The sequence below is a fragment of the Micropterus salmoides genome, unplaced genomic scaffold, assembly GCF_014851395.1.
Source record: "Micropterus salmoides isolate LMB-PRFRI ecotype aquatic unplaced genomic scaffold, ASM1485139v1 Ms_hic_scaffold_22, whole genome shotgun sequence".
NCBI lineage: Eukaryota > Metazoa > Chordata > Actinopteri > Centrarchiformes > Centrarchidae > Micropterus > Micropterus salmoides.
Genome location: NW_024041373.1, coordinates 316333 through 336275, shown reverse-complemented (window position 1 = coordinate 336275; position 19943 = coordinate 316333).

The following is a 19943-nucleotide window of genomic DNA, read 5'->3' as shown; positions in this document are numbered from 1 at the left end:
GAGGAAGGCCAGTCGGACATGCTACACACCCAACCACCACCTTGACTTCCACACCTAACATAGTCTCCCTGAAAAAACAAATGTCAGTCTGAATACAGCCTTACTGGGGTGGGGAGGATGCTCTGTTATGTCACAGATGGATGCTTGTCTGTCTCACCCTTAGCCTACTGAGACAATGTAAACTAAAGTTTGGTCCTTTATAATGCATTGCATACGCCTTTGGAGCATCTCTAAAGTCCTGTTCTTATAATGAGATCACTAGTCTTGAACTTAGGAGGTGTTGGAAGGCCTATTTTTCATTTGAAAGAGTTAGACTAGCAGTTTGCCCTTGCCTTCAGTTTTTAGCCATGATAATGGCTCTAGAGATGGCAATTTTGTTGGGTCGATCTGTTGGTTGGTCCATCATTTGGTCCAGATTGAAATATCTCCATAACTACTGGCTGACACTGAGCTTAAATGCTTGAACAGAAACTAACATTCACACACGTTCATACACCGATGGAACATCATCATGTTTGTTTTCAGTGTGAGCATGTTAGCATGATGAAATTAGCATTTAGCTCAGAGCAGTCCAGCCTCATAGAGACACTAGCTTGACTGCAGTCTCTCTTAGTCTTGTTGTACTAAGCTAAACACACCCTGATCCCTGTTGTGTACTGGACATACAAAGATGGAACTGATAATGATTATTACTCCATTGTGGGCCAACAGATTTGGAATGTAAGTTAAAACAGCTGACGTGGGCCGGCGTCTGTCTTCACCCAGCCGATGTGTTCTAATTTGGACAGTGAGCTCTCTTCACCTTCCCACAGCATGTTGTAGGACCCTCTGCATGTGTTTGTGCTTATCAGCAGACTGAAATAGCTACCAGAGTTAACAAGGAGCTCAGTCTGACACCTGGCCTGTCTGACCTCAGAGCGAGGGCGATGAGAGGCTGGTGTTCTGAATGTTTCGGGATAATTGATTATTTTATTAATCATATTAGCCAGTCAGTATAATCATCCCCCTGATGTGACTGAGCTAACCCCCTGATCTAAAATCATCTGCAAAACATGGGAAACATTTCATTTGTTGCACATTTATATCACAAAGGAATTGTTCAAATCTGAATTGTTCAATCCTTTCATCTGTTGTTGAGTTCGGCTCACCATGATGGGTCACCTGCTCTGACAGCGTATACCATTTAAAGTAAGATGGGGTTAGCTACATCCTAGCAGAGCATTGGTAGCATAGCAGTCTCTTGCTTTTCATTTCGGCAGGTATGGTAACAGGTCAGAGCCTGTGTGAGCAGCGTGTCTCACTTGCATGTCATGCACAGGGATGTAGGACTGGGGGGATAAAGGGGACTGACTATCAGGGCCCCCATGTGAGAAGGGCCCACTAGAATGAATAGCTGTGGATGCTGAGAGGGGCCCATAGAGAATGTACATGCCTCTGTACAGGGTGTAGAATTTTGTGCTATACCCCTGGTCACGCGTGGCTGCAGCAATGCTTTATCTAGAGAGTAGGTGTCTCACCTATTTTTCCCAGGTTATGCATGTTGTTCTCTAAAAATTAGACAGTGAAAATGATCCGTTTTATGGTCATCATATCATTACAGTTTCAATGTTTATATCTGTAGAATATGTAAAAAAAGTTTGAACTCAACACTTCCTGTATCCATTTCAGGCACACTCAGTTTTAGAAAGATAGCAGCAATGTGGACACCACACGTGTGCGAGCCTCAGCAGTTCAGCGAGGTAGCTGTAGGTAGGCGGTGTGCCCCTAATGACATGCTTCTTCCTCTTCTACTCCATGCTTAGTTTTTCCCCCAGTTCACAGGTGTGTCTGACTAAAAAAGTGCAGAATACCCTTCGTCAAGGTTGACAAAGTCTATTCTGCACTTTTTCTTTTCCCCCTCCCTGCTCTAATACTGTTAAAAAATGATTTGTTTTAATGGTCTATAGGATATGTGGGAAAAACACTGAGTACTTTGAACACGTGTTAAAGATAGAGAGTATTAACACAAAATAGTTTCAGCTCTAAAAATGCTACATTAACACTTAAAACTCACATCTTCGAATTTAAAAAAACATAATAGCCTGGATGGCCAGTGGAAACACATTATAGAAGAAGTGAAGCATTACAGTGTTGATGTCCATGGGTACATCTGTTTGTTAAAGCAGCAAATAAGTTATGTTCAGCATCAGCAGATAAGATTTCTTAAATTGGTCTCACCCCTCTTGAGACTTGTGAGACAGGCTGAAGCAGAAGTAAATGGGTTGGTTAAGGGCTGGTAAGCTAAATGTTTTGGTTGTTCTCTCAGTGTGTGTGTTGGGGGAGGGAGCGGGCTGTACCAGTTGATACATCTGATGTGAGACGAGCTGGGTCTCTGACAGGAGCTGTCACTGGAATAGCAGGGGGGTCCTTATCAATCAACCCCCCCAACCGCCAGTCAAATCCCCTCACCACGGCAACCCGGGCCCTATCTACACAGCTGTCAGCTCTCTCTCTCTCTCTCTCTCTCTCTCTCTCTCTCTTTCTGTCTCTCTTTCTCTCTGAAAGTGACGAAACAACCAACAAGGAGAATGGTGTAAATAACAAAATGATTCAGAGTAGAATCACACTAATATGGGTAGAAAAGCTTCAGAAACAAAATGTAGAGCATGATGGGAGAGCCTCCCTCTGGGCCTGTCAGAGCAAATGAAGAATGACTAATGAGGGAATTAACCAACAAAGCTGCATATGAATGTGTACTAATTGACAACAATTTTGTACATAGATAATCAGAGGTAAGAGACATTAACTGTACAGATGTTCCCATGAAGGTCGATGCTGTCAGTGATGCAGCAGGGTAGAGCTGTTCAAGTATAGCCACACATGCAGCACACTAAAAATGGATGGGACCAAAATGAAGTGGTTACCTCACTTTGCACAAGCACAAAGGCCAAAATAGTCAATACATTCACCATACTTTGTGTGTGTGTCCTTTGGATCGTGTATGATGGTTTCTGTCCTTTTTAAAGTTGGGTTTCCTCAGACCAAGAGACCAGATGCTCTGAATTTAAACAATTTAAAGCCTAAAAATACCCTCTGTACATGAAGGTGGAAGCTTCATGCCACAGAAAGTCATTTTCACTTTTACTGTATATTAAAACATTTATATTAAAAGGTTATTTTCACGTTATATAAAAAAACACGTCACCTGAAACTCCCAAGCATGAGCATGCAGTATGAAGTGAGGCAGTGGGTGCCTTTCCATCCACTAGTTTTTATGCACATTTTCAATTTGTGCATAGAAGTAGCAACAAAACGACAATGTGCAATGGAAACAGACGTGAAGCTTCTCACTTTAATGAATTGAAGCTTATGCTCCACCAAAGCAAACGAAATATCCAAACAAACATGAGTGCATAAATCAGTTTGCCACTATGTAAAGTTATTGGGGTTTAAACAGCTTCATATAACAAGACCAAGAGTGACTCCCACCTAACAAGCTGACAACCCACCTTACAGTCTCATCATTCACTGTATGCTGGTCCAAGTGACACAGAATTGCTATTAATTATATTAAATTTAGTGCAAAATATCATCTGCAACATGATCCACAAACAGCAGGAGTAAACCCTGACTGGATCTGGTTAACCAACAAATGAATGATGGAAGGAAAGACAAAAAAGTAGAGCAACATGGTCTCCTGTTTCCCTTTCCTCATTCTTTTCTGCTATCATACACACACTGACGCACACTGACACACTGCACTACAGTCACAGAGGGAGAAAGGCAACCTGCGGGCTTTGTTTAACAGTAGCAGAATGAATATGTAAAGAAGAGCTCATAAATAGAGAGCTGAAAGACACCCAGCTGAGCTGCTCTGGGCCGGCCTCCAGCCACACACACACACACACACACACACACACACACACACACACACACACACACACACGCACACACACACACGCACACACAGTGGTCCTTTCAGGCAAAGACAAGCAGCACTCAATCAAAGGTCTGTAAGGGAAATAGTTGTTAACAGATCAATCAGCTGTAGGATGAGAGCAGCAGTAGAACAATCCATCTATGGCTAAAGCTGTATGCTAATGACTGAAGTCACTGAATCACTGCTAATGCACACTTCAGCTGCTGCTGTGCCGATGTTGGTATGACCATAACTGGGAAACGGCCACCAAGCTAATGAACATACATCATGATTTCTGATGTGAGCGTACAACAATATTTCACACTGACTTAATTTATTCTACCTTTCTTTACTACATCTGATTTATAGTGTTATAGTTGTTCAAAAGAGCATGACGCTTACTGTAGTTGTTGAAAATTCTCTCACTCTACACTGTCTTAGGGTCTTTTTGCAAATTGTTGTCCATTGCATCCAACAGTGTAACACCACCTACTGTAGGCTGTGATATAATCAACTCTGTATTCTCTGACTGTCACACAGCCGCCTTTCAAATTAGTCACTACTTTGATTTACACACACATTTTTAGCATCTACTGTAACTTATGGTTAAATCATTCTGTCTCTATTTCCGTTACAGTCCAGCTCTGCTCTGATGTCACATAGTTGACAGCCACACTGTAAATGTTTTGGGCCCTCTAACACCAGTATACTGAGACTGTTAAATTTGTTTGGTGATTTCTGACAACAAGACTTGAAGCTCGTCTCTGCGAAATTCCTCTTTTTACTCCTTGATAACATCGTTGTCATCCAGAGCTGAGCAGGTGGCCTAACATGGCAATGTTGGGGGCGATGATTATTCATATGATCAAATCTCTCAAACGTGCATTTCCTAAAACAAAATGTTTATTTTCAAGTTTGTGCGTTTTGGTGAATTTGACTTGGAACACTTGTGTTAACCTCACAGAAAAAAAGGGGTTTAGGATAAGAATATGAAAATGTTATTGCATGATGTGTGCTGTGAAACCCAGAGTCAGATAAAAAGGTTGATATCAGTGTCATCTACTTGAAGAAATTGTTCCAAAAGTATTGACACTGTGTTCCGGGGTTTGTCCAGAGTAACAGGGTGATGGGAAAGGAGAAAGAGGAACCTTAAGCAGTAACTTAATAACCTGGCTTGCACTGCCAACCAGTTGTGACAGCCTGCTTTTTCCACATCCTGCGCAGGAGTGATGTCCTGTGGCACTATTGTACTAAGCTGCATCACAGTCAGGTGTGGTCACAAGTACAACATCCCACACCTGACCTCTCCCAGCTGCTGGGTGTGTTCAGAGGTTCAACAGACTTATGCCTTTCAACCCATAGAGGCCAGTGCAGCTGTGTTTTTCTTCCTTCCACACTCTGGGGTGGACTGCCTTTTGTGTCATTTTCAGTGCTTTGAGCTGCACAGATAAATCCCGGTGGGCCGGTAGCTCTGTGGCCGCTTGAGCAGCTCATTATACAAAAACAAGGGAGAGATGCTTCGTCGGCAGCTGAAGCCGTGAGACAGAAGACTGTAGGGAGAAGATAAGCAACGTTTAGACCATGAACTATTGTCCAACTGGAATTTATATTATAGGAACTAGTGGTAAGCTATAGTAACATCACATAATTAATTAATATACAGTATACTATGATGTGAACATCATATTTTTTATTTAATGTTATATTTTACTAATACCCTCATGAATATTATGCCTCTGCAGTGGAGCAACATGCTCCTTATTCTGTTTCACATCTGTTTTACTGAAGTTATTAATATAAATATTGTTCGGTAATCTTGTGTACATAAAGTGTGGCGTGGTTTGTGGAGGTGCTGCTAGTGTATAGTGAATCCGTACCTGGTTCATAAACTACAAATCCCACATGCCACAAGCCGCAATGCAACAATACTGTAGAGTTTTCTATGATGAGTGATCCGTGTTTAAAAAATCAGCTTCAGTGCTTTAAAAAGGTTTGTCAATATTTCATGACAAGTGTCCAGATACCAGGGTCTTCACTTCTATAGTCCTCTACTGGTTTCACCCACACCCACACCCACCCACCCACACACACACCCACCCACACACACACACACACACACACACACACACACACACACACACACCCTACCCCTAACCCTACCCCTTTACCTAACCCAGGCACTCGCAATTAACATAATGCTTTCTCTAGTCCCTTACTCTAACCTTAACCATCACAACTACATGCCTAATCATAACCTTTACCCTAACCCTAAAACCAAGTCCTGTCTATATAATAAATAAAATATTAATTTCAAAAGGATAGGCTACACATAATTTCACTTCAGATTCCTCCAGGTAAAAGCAGCGGAGATTCTGGATCCAGTCCAATTAAAAAGCCTGCAAGCTTTGAACAAGTTTGAATTTCTAAAATACATCATCAGCTCGTAAAAGGTTTCACAAAATTATTGTCACTGCATTTAATAAACCTGAGCTTACTTTTAAAAACTGTTTAATAAAACACAGAACTTTGTTGATTGAAACACAACGTTAACACTTTTATCAAACTCCAAAATGGGCTGATTACATCATCCCCGAAGCTGTCATAAAAGAAATGAGAAGAGTCACACGTGTGTGCGTGTGCGTGTGCGTGTGCAGTCGCAGGATGCGTACACAGAAGTATGTACACAAGCACGCCTGTGTGTTAGAGTCACACCTGTTATAGTTATACTAATCACACACAGACACACGTGCGCGTGTACATGCGTCTCGTCCTGCGTGACACTACACTCCCCACACACACAGACACACACACACACACACACACACACATGCACAAGCATACACACAGTGTTTATATAGTTGTCAGTTAGTTGTATTTTTTATGAGCTAGTCTAGCTTGCATTTTCTATTATTATTCTTATTTTATCGTACATGTTTTTATTTCACACTTTCTTTGGCAGGGTAAACATCTGTTTCCCATACACACAAAAAGCCCCGGTGAATTGAACTGAATTGAAAAAGTGTGTGGATGAGAGTGAGAGGGAGGAGAGACACAGAGCATAGCATACATAGCTGAAATACCTGATTTTGACTTGTTTGTGTAGAGCCAGAAACGCTGCAGAGATGTATGTATGTGTGTGTGTGGTCATGTGTTTGTGTTGAGGTACAGCCACTCTGCGCTGTTTGTCTCCAGTCTGTGGAACTCTGCCAGCCTCTCTGGATTTTCCTTCCTCTCTGTCCGGGTTGACTCTGCCCCTCCATCCTTCCATTTCCCTCCACCCTCCTCTGTCCCCTGTCACAGACTCTATATCCTCATTTCTCTCCCTTCTTCCTTCTTCTCTCTTACAGTGTCTCCTGAGGCAAGGCGAGGCAAATTTATTCACATAGCACCTTCCAAACACTACATTCATTCAAAGAGCTTTACAGATCCAAAGATCCAAATGCAAAGGTACTTTATAGTATCAAACATAGATAATTAAGAAGCAATATATATTAAAATCAAGATTAAAACAATAGTCTTTACATGTATGAAGAAGAGAATACAAATATAAAGATATTTCAGAAATAACTTAAAAAACAATTGAGCAATTCAAAGCTCTTTTTTTTCACATCTCTACATCAACATTGGTTCTATGTATTTGAGTTGCAACCATTGTGCATCAGGAAAAAATATCTTTCGAGAAAAATTAAGCACTGTCTTATTCATAGCTCTTCTCAATCTATCTATCAAAATGTTCATATTGTACAATAAAAATATGAATACTAACTACAATTATGGGACTAGTGATTGTACTGTACTTTCATGACGTTGGGGGCTTCACAAGATATAGATTTGCAAATGAATCGATACATCAGAGGCTGAGACGTAGTTAGTCCCCAGTGTGGGTCAAGCTCTAAAAACACTGAATCCTAAATTTCAAACAGCAAAACAATGAAACCAGCATCTTTTTGCTGGACCCTCTCTGCCTGATCCATCAAACTCCACATAACCAGTTTGTAATCCAGGCTTTCTGTTATTCTTATTCTGCATTAACTAATCTCTCCAAGATGAGCTAACCTCGATGAAATCACTATTTTCTCACACCTTACAAAGAGCCATAGATGACATTATCCAAATGTTTTCAGATGCCAAATAGTACTCCTTAATACAAGTAAACTGACTTACATGTAGAATCTGTGAAGTGCCCCTTTATTACATTATGAATATAATACAACTGATAAATCTCCACTTTTCAAACATACATCTGCAATTATCATTATGAGAAAAGAAAGCATCACAGATTATGTTGGATTTGATAATAATATCAATATGAAAAAGTACAGCAACAAGTACTTCTTTTTTTTTCTCCTTTATATCCCATTCATACTTTCTGCTGCTCTCATTCTCTTCCTACCCATCCTTCCAGCTCTCACCAGTTATTATTGTGGCCTGCTAGCCACTGTCGACGCTGTAATCATCATAGCTGTGGTGGCTCGCTCATTACACGAGGGCTGTGCTGTGATTTGGACAAATTGCGATGAGATGTCTTTGCTTCTCCAAGAGTGAAAAACACTGGTTTGGACACATGGAGTTGGATCGGGAAAAAAGAACATGGACAAGAAATGCACTGGAAATATTCTCTTTGTCAGTGAAATGGAGAACGTGATGTCTTTTTAAACGCAGGTTCTTGTGGTGGACATGAGCCACGCAAATGTAATGATTCATACTGCCGTTTAATGTGAGCTTCTGAAACTTACTTTAAAACGTGCATATGTGTGTCCTGCCACCTCCATTGCAGATTAGACTGACCTTTCTTGGAGCTAAACACACCAAACCTCTGCCAAACAATCATAAATTTAACATGCAAGTTAGCAAGCTGTAACATTAACTGTACAGAACAAGGTCTGGCCTACAACTACAGTCCTTGATGTTCAGTGGGCTAGCAAGCTAGCCTACCTGGCCAAAAAAGTCAGCTCGACTAATGTGCTAATTGCATGTTATTCCACTTTTATGTTTTTATCATATAGACCATAGTTAGGAGAGGCCGCGTGAGCAATAAAATTTAAAACTAGTTTCCTAGTTGTAATTCTGTGTTGGAAAGTTTGTGAACAAACTGGTGGTAAAATGGCTTCAAAACCATCATTGCTGGCAGTTATAGCTAAATAAAATCCTATACGAACTTTAATACAGTTTATTTCGCTTATTAAAAAGGAGCTATGCTGTTTGCTTCGCTTTTTAACTAACTGCCACAAATATCAGACTAATGAGTGAACAGTCAGAAGTGAGAACAACAGATTTCTCTACTCTTCCTAACGTTAACTAGCTCATTCTGCCCAATTGCCATTTTCACTTCATTTAGACAGGAAATTGTTGATTATTGTTGATTATTTAGGCAACATCTACAATCCAATCTGCTCGAGTAGCTTACCATGAAACAAAAGGTGCTAAGACTGATTAGAAGGGGCATGGCTCCTCCCTGCCACATTGATGAAATAACTGCATGTCTGCACTCAGCACCTCTATGGTTTCGTTTATTGCTGACAAGACTTGCAAGTCTTTGAGTGAGACTTCATATCAGCTGTGAATACACAAGACACCAGCAGGTGCATACTGGCTCAACCAGTCGGCTGCAGGATCCTGCACTGTTCATGGATCAGAATGTTGGTAAAAGAAAGTCTTCTCATATATTGCAGTCTTGCATGTTTCGTCACTTAGCTTTACCCTTCGTCTTTAATTTACAGGACTTAGTTTTGCATCTTCAGTGACATTTTTCTGTGCTGCTTCACAAACTAGTTAGCTGGTTAACATTATATACTACAACTCAGTCATCACGAAAATGTCTACTGTCCTTATAGCTTTGTTTGCTATTCTGACAGCTTGGTTTGCTTTGCACATCTGACGCTACACATTTTTCACAGGCTAAATAAGATGGGACCACATACAGAGTGCAGCGCAAGTGTTCAGTAAAAGGTTTAAGGCAGACTCCAGGGCTTAAAGTTGACCTAGGTCAGCCTCACAGATCAGAGCTGTATCTTCCGGGCCAGGTTCAGAATGTGGCCGCCGCTGAAATCACAGGTTACATATGGTCAGTTTGTGCTGGGCTCTACGTGGACCGAGCTCCACCTAGCAAGGATGGACACACCTCTGACCACAGCTCCTCTGGCCAAGCACAGTCAGAGCTAGGCGTTATCACCTTGGCTGTGCTCCCCGACAGACCAAATGTTACTGTGGAACATGAACATGAATTAAAAATAATGTTGAACTGAGCAGATTGTTTGAGAGTGTGTTTCAGGAGTTAAGCTGTGACCAAGTGCTGCAGAAAACTGATATGGTGCATCCACTTCCCCTCAACTGGGTTGGACTACATCTATTCCAGTTAGTTGTTTCCAGTTTGTCTCTATCCTGGCTCAACACAACATGTCTTTGTGGCTGTACAGTCGAATTTACTGAGTCTTTCTCTGCCTGGAGAGTATAGAGGTCGATTCTTGATGTCACTTCCTGTCTATTTGCTGTGTCACTAGCTTGTTTAATAAAATTCAGTCACTGTCATGGAGGGTTTCTTTCATCTGTTTTCAGGAAAAAGAGAAACATGTTTCTGGAGTATTTTATAAATGAATATCAGCAACAAAGCCATTCTATATTTGAACCCTTTGTGATTTTTACAACAAGTAATTTGTTGGTTTTCAATTTTTCAATTTCAAATTTTACCAGTGTGTCTGGTACCTGTTATGTATATGGTACCTGTTTCTTCCTTATCCATACAATTCACACTATGTTTTATGTTCTCTTTCCAACTTTTTAGCTTTAACCGCTGCTGCCAAAAAAATGTTGTTATGTATGCTGTTGAAACTGTGTTGATTAATAGATAGTGAAAACAGAAATATTAAACAAACCAACAATACCACATTGCTTTTTGTTTTAAATTGTGTTTAAAATCCCTCTCTAGACAAATGAAGTGAACTCCACAACATATTCTCAGGCTGGGTTTGTGGTAATTTCTGTTATTAAAAATGTCAATGTAATTTTGAATGAGGTAACAGGTTTCAGCTTGGAGCTCTTTCATTGTGAGAGCTGGACTGTGATGTATATGTCCTCATGTGTTGTCATGTTGTCATCATGCATCCAGATTCCAAAGGAATGAAAATAGTTGACCACCAAACAACAAAGTGGTCTCGGAACTGTTAACTACGTGAGCAGCAGCTGATTTTAAGAAGTGTGACATTAAACACACATTTTAATCCAAACAACTCAGAAACCCAACACAAAGCATAGTTAAAACCTACTCCATTCTGGAATATTAACTCGAACATGCACTAGCTGCAGTAGCCTAACCATTATAAACGTGCAATCAAACTGCCGTTCAGCTTTCCAGAACCCAAAGAGCTGATTGTATTTTTACGCCCTGGCTCAAGTCACAGCTCAGCCAATCAAAGTAGCATCTGGAGAAGCTGCTTTGTTGTGTTTCGTGTATTAGTGACCATAAAGAGCCTGTATAGGGCCCAATAGACCCACTGTGGGATCCCAGGGACCAAACACGGGGGCCACAACTGGGAAACAGTTGTATTGTTATTCATAGAGGCCGACACTCTCCCTTTTGAGCGCTATTGGGGGATCCTACATTACAGGTAGTTGTGAACTGTCGCTACTTGTTGAGATGAGGGCCCAGTACACAAAGACCTGCTGCAGGGTACAATGACTTCAAATAGGTTTCAAGGTAAACTGCCTCTGCACAAAAGAAGGGTTTGGGCCGGTCAGGTCACAGACACTGAGGGCCACCTTGCGTATTGAGCCGTGTATTGGTGATTTGTTGTTTTCGGGGTTCCGTGAGTCGTAAATGAACAGAGCAATAACATGTCTGTGCCATGTTTGCCAGTGAAAGGACAGTGAATGGAGGACGGCCGGGGTGACGTTGTTGTGACCCTGCAGAGCAATAATGTTGTCATCAAACAGAGGAAAGCTGCACAGGAGCCCGTCCCTGTCTGAGGGTCTGGACAGGTTAGCAGCGTGAGTGAACCTTCTCTCAACCCAACCGCTTGGGTTGCCTCGGTCGCCAAGTGCTCGCTCATGATGGGAAGTGTTGGGTCTCTGTAACTAATATTACAAAGAGTACAGTCTACTCCTGCTCTATATGAAAAGTGCAATGAGAATATTTTTGTTATGAATTGGCGCTATAGAAATAAAACTGAATTGAACTCTAAAGATGAGCAGTTATTTCCACACATGTAGTACTTCCACCTGCTGTTTTGTTCTAGTCCTGTATCATGAGACAAAATGCAGCTTTGAATGCATCATTAGTGTCCTCTAGTGGCAGTTTCTGTTAAGTGCAGTTCAGGATAAATCAACTTTATAAACGCGTCCTATGTATACAGAGACAAATACACACAAACAGAATATTGCCAATCTTATTCTTTAATTACACTGAACCTTGTCAACATTTGTATTATCATTAGGCTTGTTCCTGGGTCTGTACTCTCAGTCTGTCTGTCTGTCTGTCAGTGCTTTCTTCTCTACCATGTCTGTGGCTCTCAACTCCAAGCCCATGGGTTCCTACAGAAGATGTAGATCTGCTCACAAAAGTATAGTTTCTTTTTTAAAAAGACTTTCTCGTAAACAGCTGGTCACTGTAGTTGTTAACAAATGTCACTCAAACTGGAGGAAATTGTGCATTTTATGGGGATGAATCCACATGTGGTGCTCTAGTGAGTATTTGGGGCAGCAGGACGCTGTATGTGGGACTGAGTCAGAATAAACTACAGTGTGTATGTTCATGGTGATGGAGGAACATGTCACCAAGAGCAACAGTGAGGCTCACTGTTGGGTTTTAAAAGTTTTGGACAACAATGGAGCTCTATGGCTCAGAGGAAGGATAGAAATCAGACTGTGATACCCTCACAGAACTTGTTAGTGGATACAATCAAGGTTACTGTCACAACAACAGTACCGTCTATGAGAGGCTGACTGACAATGCGACCAATAAATCTACTTTGTACCTTGTACAGGAAGTCCATCTATGAAAGCAACAGAACACTTTGGCGACTCTAACCTTCATGATAAATATTCTACAAGGTATTAATTATTAAGTCCTGACTAAAAATGTATAAGGACCAAATTAGGGTTACGAGAAGAAATGTAAATATCATTTCTGATTGACCTTTAGGACAGACCACATCAAAGCCAACAGGTGGAAACAACGCCCGAACACATACACAATGAGGAATGAAAGGCTGCAATCAACATGTGACTGCCTTTAATAATGTGGGAGAATAAACATGCGAGTACTGGAGCAGCCAGCAGAAACCAGCTCAGCTCTGGAAACACCTCAGATGGTTATTGGCCGGCCACGTTAGCATACAAGAATCTGTGGCTGTGTCTGTAGCCCCGGGGCAAGGCAGTGGTGATTAACATTTAAAACAGGCTCAGGACCTCCCCCTCATCTCCCGCCCTCTGTCCCAGCTCTGTAAGACCGCTATATACTGGCCTATCTGCCAGTTCACCTCTGATATATAATGATATAATGACGATAATGGTCAGGTCATCTGCAGCAGTGACATTATGATAGAAGATGTGTCTTTGAACCATTTTACACCACTTACTATTTTATGCAATGTTTCAGTCCATTTCTTTTGGTGTCTCCACCAATAAACTCATGTTATGCAGACAGGCACTGTTCACACACTTTATAAATTATAATGGACCTGCACAAGTTTCCAAAGATACACAATATGGCAGTTGGATTCTTGGGGAAATGCAACTGTTGGATACTGTAAAAACAGGTTTTAATGTTTCCTCTAATGTCATAATATCACTAAAGATTATCACTTTGAGCCTGTGAAACTGTTTTTTGTTGTTGATTAATGAAACGCATTTAAATCGTTTCATAGCTTACAGTTTGGTTCATTCTGCGTTTATTATCTGTGTGTTAAAAATAAGAAGTCACAGGCCCCTACCAAGCTGCTAACATACCTGTTGGAGTTTTGTGTCCTACTATGATCTGAGGCCGAAAAAAGTCCCGTGTGAAAAAATTCAGCCTTCTCATTCATTTGAATGGAGCCAGTCCATTGCAGGTGCAGACAGGCCGGACACATCGTTCCAGTTGGTGGAGTGACATACTATGAGTTAGGCAGTGCTTGGTTTTGGCTTATCCATTTTCAAACAGGAACAAATGGCGGCCTGGTCACAAATGTTCTCGTATTACTGCTAAAGAGTACAATATGTTTCTGACAACATTTGAATCAAGATACCGTTACTGAATTACATATTTTTTAATATTTGATCAGCACTGCCTAGTCTGACAGTCCGATCTGAGTTGTGTGAGCCTGGTGGGTTGGACAGACTATTCATTCGTTTACGGCAGTCAGTCAACTCGCTGCAACGTAACCATCGGGCATCTCCTGCTCTCCATAGAAAATGTCCACTTGACATACGCCATCGCATCCAGTCTGTTCTCTCCTCAACACAGAGGGCTCTGACAAAAAAGCACAGGGATGTCCAACAAAAGAAATTCAACCAAGCTCAACTTTTGCTGCAACTTGATGTCATCCAGTAAAAAGCTGCAGTGGCGAATCAAATGTGTGCAAGTGCAAAGTCTGGAGTAAAGGATTACTGACTAATGTGAACACTGTATTTCTAACTGTTCACCTGACGATCAGTGAGAAGAAAGATACAACAGGTGATCTTTCCAGAGTTGTAAAATCAGAGTATAACAAACTGTTGTGCAGACTCTTTATAGGGTAAAGCAATGTCTGGATCATTGTAAATGCACAGAGTACGAGTCACAAATATATATTACAATTTGCAAACAAAAAACACAATCTACATTCCAAATTCACAAACACACACTCCATGATCCACAAACAGAAATCAGTGACTTGTACATGAAAACCAGAATTTGAATGAATGCCAAATGATTTGTCTGCTAAATGATTTTACTTCTTGCATTAAAGACTAAACAATTCATTTTCTGTCTGTGTAGCAGTTACACCATTTAATAGTGAACTTAAGTAACTTGTTTGTATCACTGGCTTAAAAGAGCTCCAAGGTACAGACATAAATGTCAAAAATGTTACAACCATCCCCGGTCTCCCCTACTTTCTAACGATACCCCATGAATTTTATTGGTGCTCTAAGTGTAGTGTGCATTTGTCGAGCAGGTGGCACATACTTTGTGTAAGTCAAGGGCACCAGATCGATGCCTCTGCTCTTCAGAGAGCATGCCATTAGAACCGCAGCAGACAAATTAGAGAGAGTTTGTGCTTAATGTATTAAAGGAACCCCTCCCACCTTTCAGGGCTTCAGGAAATAAACTAATCTGCCATCCAACTCAAAATACAAAATACACCTTGTTATATTAGCATACTTTCAACAAGGTGTTGGAAACATTCGTCAGAGACTTTGGTCCATATTGACATGATAGCATCACGCAGTTGCTGCAGATTTGTCGGCTGCACATCCATGATGAGAATCTCCTGTTCCAACACATCAACAGAGGTGCTTTATTGGATTGAGATCATTACCCTGCTGGAAGTAGCCATCAGAAGAGGGGTAAACTGTGGTCATAAAGGGATGGACATAGTCAGCGACAATACTCAGGGAGGCTGTTGCGTTTAAATAATGCTCAAAGTTGATACAAGGCAGGGCAGATCCATGCTTTCATGTTGTTTATGTCAAATTTTGACCCTACCATCTGAATGCAGCACCTGAAATCGAGACTCATCAGACCAGGCAACATTTTTCCAATCTTCTATTGTCCAATTTTGGTGAGCCTGTGTGAACTGTAGCCTCAGTTTCCTCAGTTGACATCAACAAGGCATTTTCGTCCACACAACTGCTGCTCACTGGATATTTTCTATTTTTTACGGACCCTTCTCTGTAAACCCTAGAGATGGTTTGTCGTGAAAATCCCAGTATATCAGCAGTTTCTGAAATACTCACAGCAGCCCACCATGCTACATTCAAAGTCACTTAAATCCTTTCGTCCTCATTCTGATGCTCAGTTTGAACTTCAGCAAATTGTCTTGACCACGTCTGCATGCATAGATGCATTGAGTTGGTTAATGACAGCAGCTCTGCTGTGTATTCAGCTGTATTGGCATTTTAAATAAAGAATCACAGGTAAAGATAGAGGGCCCTCACTGAGCAGCTTACGCCATCGTTTAGTAAAAGTTGTATTTGCCCCACACACACTGAAACACCAAGCTGGATTTTTAAGATTCATACACTCTCAAGGCCAATTTGGTAAAGCTCTGATTGGGGGGTGAAAAATACACCTTGAGTTTAGTTTTGGATGGAGAGGTTAAACTGAAAAAGAGGCATATACAAATGTAACTGGCTTAATGTGGATGCTCTCTTGGGGGCCCCTTTTTTGGCATGTGACCCCATGCCTACTTGTGAACCCTCAATATGAGCAGCTCAACCAGATTGAGCTTCACTTATCAGCTTGCTTCATTCCATTCATTTTTAGAGGCCTGAAGAAGTCTAAGTGTACAGCATTTCACAAGAAAAAGCACAGAACTGGGAAAAGTTGACACTATTTGAAAAAACACTATTACATTACAGAAATAAGTATAGATGAATATGTATATATTGATGTAGAAAATAATAAAAATATAACAGTTTTAAGATATTGTTGGTGCAGTAATTATGTTATAGGAAAACAGGATTGTACATGACAGCTGAAAGGCAACATTTCCCAAAATGGGTTAAATCAAACCACCTTGTATTTTCATTCAAGGTGGAGTTCCCCCATGCACTGAAGATGAGGCAAGAGAAAGTGGTAGAGGCTGCACGGCTGTATGGAAGATTTGGGCTGAGGAAACAAGTAATACATTGAAATACTTTAAAACGTTAGACTTTGGAAACTCTTTTAGGCATAAAATAATAGAATAGAAAATAGAAGTTGAACTGACATCTATAAGCGGAGTGTTGCTTCCCTGAATGGATGAGAGGATCCCCCAGTCTGTACGTTGGAGGGAGGTGGGAAACGTATGCATGGCCACAGAGCTGTCTGTGTGGCAGCACGGTGCTAAAGCATAAAGAAAAGGCCGGCCCAGTCGTCAGACACTCTGTCACAAAACACTTACAGCCTGTAGCAGAGAAGTGCCACATTCATCAGCTATCTGCCAGAGCATTTACACACCCACCATCAATGGCTCGAAGAGACAGAGGACAGAGGGGAGGAGAGACAGATGGAGAGACAGATGGAGGACAGAGAAAAAGAGACAGGTATTGAGGAACTGCAAAACTTAAATGAAATGTGAGGAGTGATTCATATATGAGCCAAACAAGATTGTTTGAGAGTAAAAGCAGAAATCTAGAAAACAGAAGAGAGATGTCCTTGTTTCAGAGATGAAAGGGAGTCTGTGCTCACCACATACCAACTGTCAGTTGTAGAAACTCCACACAGGCAGCTTTCAGTGCAATCAATGCATCACATCTGGACGATGCATTTTCCCTTTAACTCTGAGTGAGCAGGTCACAGTTCAGACTACATTTCAGCCAGCTAAATCACAACTTTCAAACTGCATCATTTTCTCTCCATTTTGAGCCAAAAACACGATCCAGCGTGAGTCGATGTTTCAACACCAACCTTGCTTTTAATACAAAGAAAACTGGGCTTTTGGAACAAGGTGCACCTACTCAGGCGCGGTCAGGGCTGTGTGGTAATAAAGTGATGACAACTTCTTGCTGTGTACTCCAACTTTATCTGTTTATCAGGTTGCTTTGTTTATTTTGTCAGGCAACTTTACAATCATAAAACAATGATTTGATTAACATCTCATGTCAGCAGCAAAGGAATGACTGCCCCCCTGGTCAACAGCTATTGTTTACTAGCCACAATAAAAATATTATTGTAAAATGATATTGTGCAGAAACAGAAAAAAATGTAACTGAATGGTGAGTTTATTTGCATTAAAACAATCTTAGTGATCATAGAAAGCACTAGGGGGAAGCCAGCTCCCCTTTTTCTGTGTTCTGGCTGTCCATCTGCACTAAGTTGGTGATTCCCAATGAACATGGAGCTTTAGACCAGTCTTCAGAGTAAAGTGACATTTTGGCTCCATCCGTAGTGTGAATAAGGAAACTGATCTTTTTCTCAACAGTAAGATTGCAAATGATTATAGGTAGGCACTCAGTGTTTCTGCTTGCAAAAGGTAAACTTTCTGTCATATACAACTCTGTCAAAAGGCTGCATGTGTTTTAAACAGTGACTTGAGTGATGGTCTTAGTGCATGTGCCCATAAATTGTACAGTTATCAACAGGCGATGAAATCAGCTGTCTCGGGCTCCTCCTGCAGGACGTCTGCTGTATACCACTCTCTGAGCCTCTGCAGGATGGAATCTACCCTCTCATGTTGATGCCCAGATTGTCTGTGGCTGTTAGACAGTTGGTGATGCTGCAAATCTAAATATTCCCCCATGAGATGGAGCAACACAGCTGCATGATCGCCATCATATTCTTCATGTGTATTTGTCCTTTTAAACATTTTCGGACATGCATTTATGCTTGACACAGTGTAAAATTGTTATTTGTGATATTTTTGTTTCTCAGTCTGATTTGTTTTGTTGTAGCCCTTTCTTTTCCCCCTCCATTCTTTCTCTCTGGTTTAATTACAGTGGCTGTGAGTGGCTGTAGTGGAGCTGTTGCTGCTGGATCATCCATCTAGTTTTATTACTCATTGACGTTGTTGCAACTCTATCTGTCACCAGCCTTGTTTCATGATAACAGACATTTATCACTGTCCTGGGCCTCCCTGCTGTATGGCCGTCAGCACCAGTGACAGCCACTTGGCAAGGGACACTGACACACACACACACACACACAGGCTTGTATCACCAGAGGGGAACGCAATAAAGACCATCAGAATGCTTATTAGGGACGCAGGCACTGCCATTAATTACAAAGCTGTGATGTGTGAGGTGGCATGGTGGCATAATAGATGAAATGCAATGCTATGAATCACATGCAGATTTTAGCGTCATTAGGCAAATCATATGAAGATAGCATCCGCATCTTGAGCACTGAAGGGTGCGTTCACAAGCGACCAGGTATAGCTGTGTCCCACATTAGTAAAATGTAAACACACATAATTCGTCACATCCATCCAGTTGTTGGCAGTAATTCACCTACAAGCTGGTTTTGTACCGCCAATAGTCAAGGGGCAGAAAGCTGAAGTTTATGACAAACAGGATTCAGCCCGAATATTATTATTCCCACCCACAGTTTTGACTGAACCTCCACAGGTTGTCACTTAACAAACAGGAAACACTGTACATCCTTCTTGATGAGGTAACACATCATGAGAATAATATTGTTGACATAAATATTAAATACAATACCAATAATACCAATTCATGAATGACAACACATGAAAGATTCTGTACACTAGGCTTACATGCTTCTATGTAACACAATTTAATGACTTCATTAATTGCATTACTGTTCAGCCCCTGACTGTGTATTTGTTTATCACTTTTATCTGATTACAGCTGTAGGGCTGATCTGACTTCTTTTTCAGGTAGAAAAAACAAAATAAACAACAAAGCATCTGAGATAAAGCCACATACTGTATGTGTGAGTGAAAAGACTGCACTAGTAGGATACTTCCCTTTTTGACCACTAAGGGTCAGAAGTGATTTAGGTTTGGTGTTGACCAGTAAGGGACAGCATGGTGGGTGTGTGTGTGTGTGATGAAATTGTGCATATTAGAATAAACCTCAGGTGAGCTGATTTTTTAAACCACAGGCTTAGGAGGTACAGTGGGTTGCTTGTGTGGGTTCCTCCTCCAGTCTGCCTCCTTGGGCAAGATACTGAATCCCAAATCGCTTCTCATGGCTGTGCCATCGATGTGTGTGTGAATGATAAATTTCTGTTTCTAAAGAGCAGTTGGCACTTGAATGTGACATGTAACGTAAATTGCTTTGAGTGGTTGGAAGACTAGAAAGGCGCTATATAAATACAGTCCATTTATCATTTAAAACTTAAAAGAAGTAACAGACTTCAAGCTGTCATAGATCTGACGTGAGTCAAGCAATAGTTAACTAAAATCCCATGAAAATGATTGTCCAT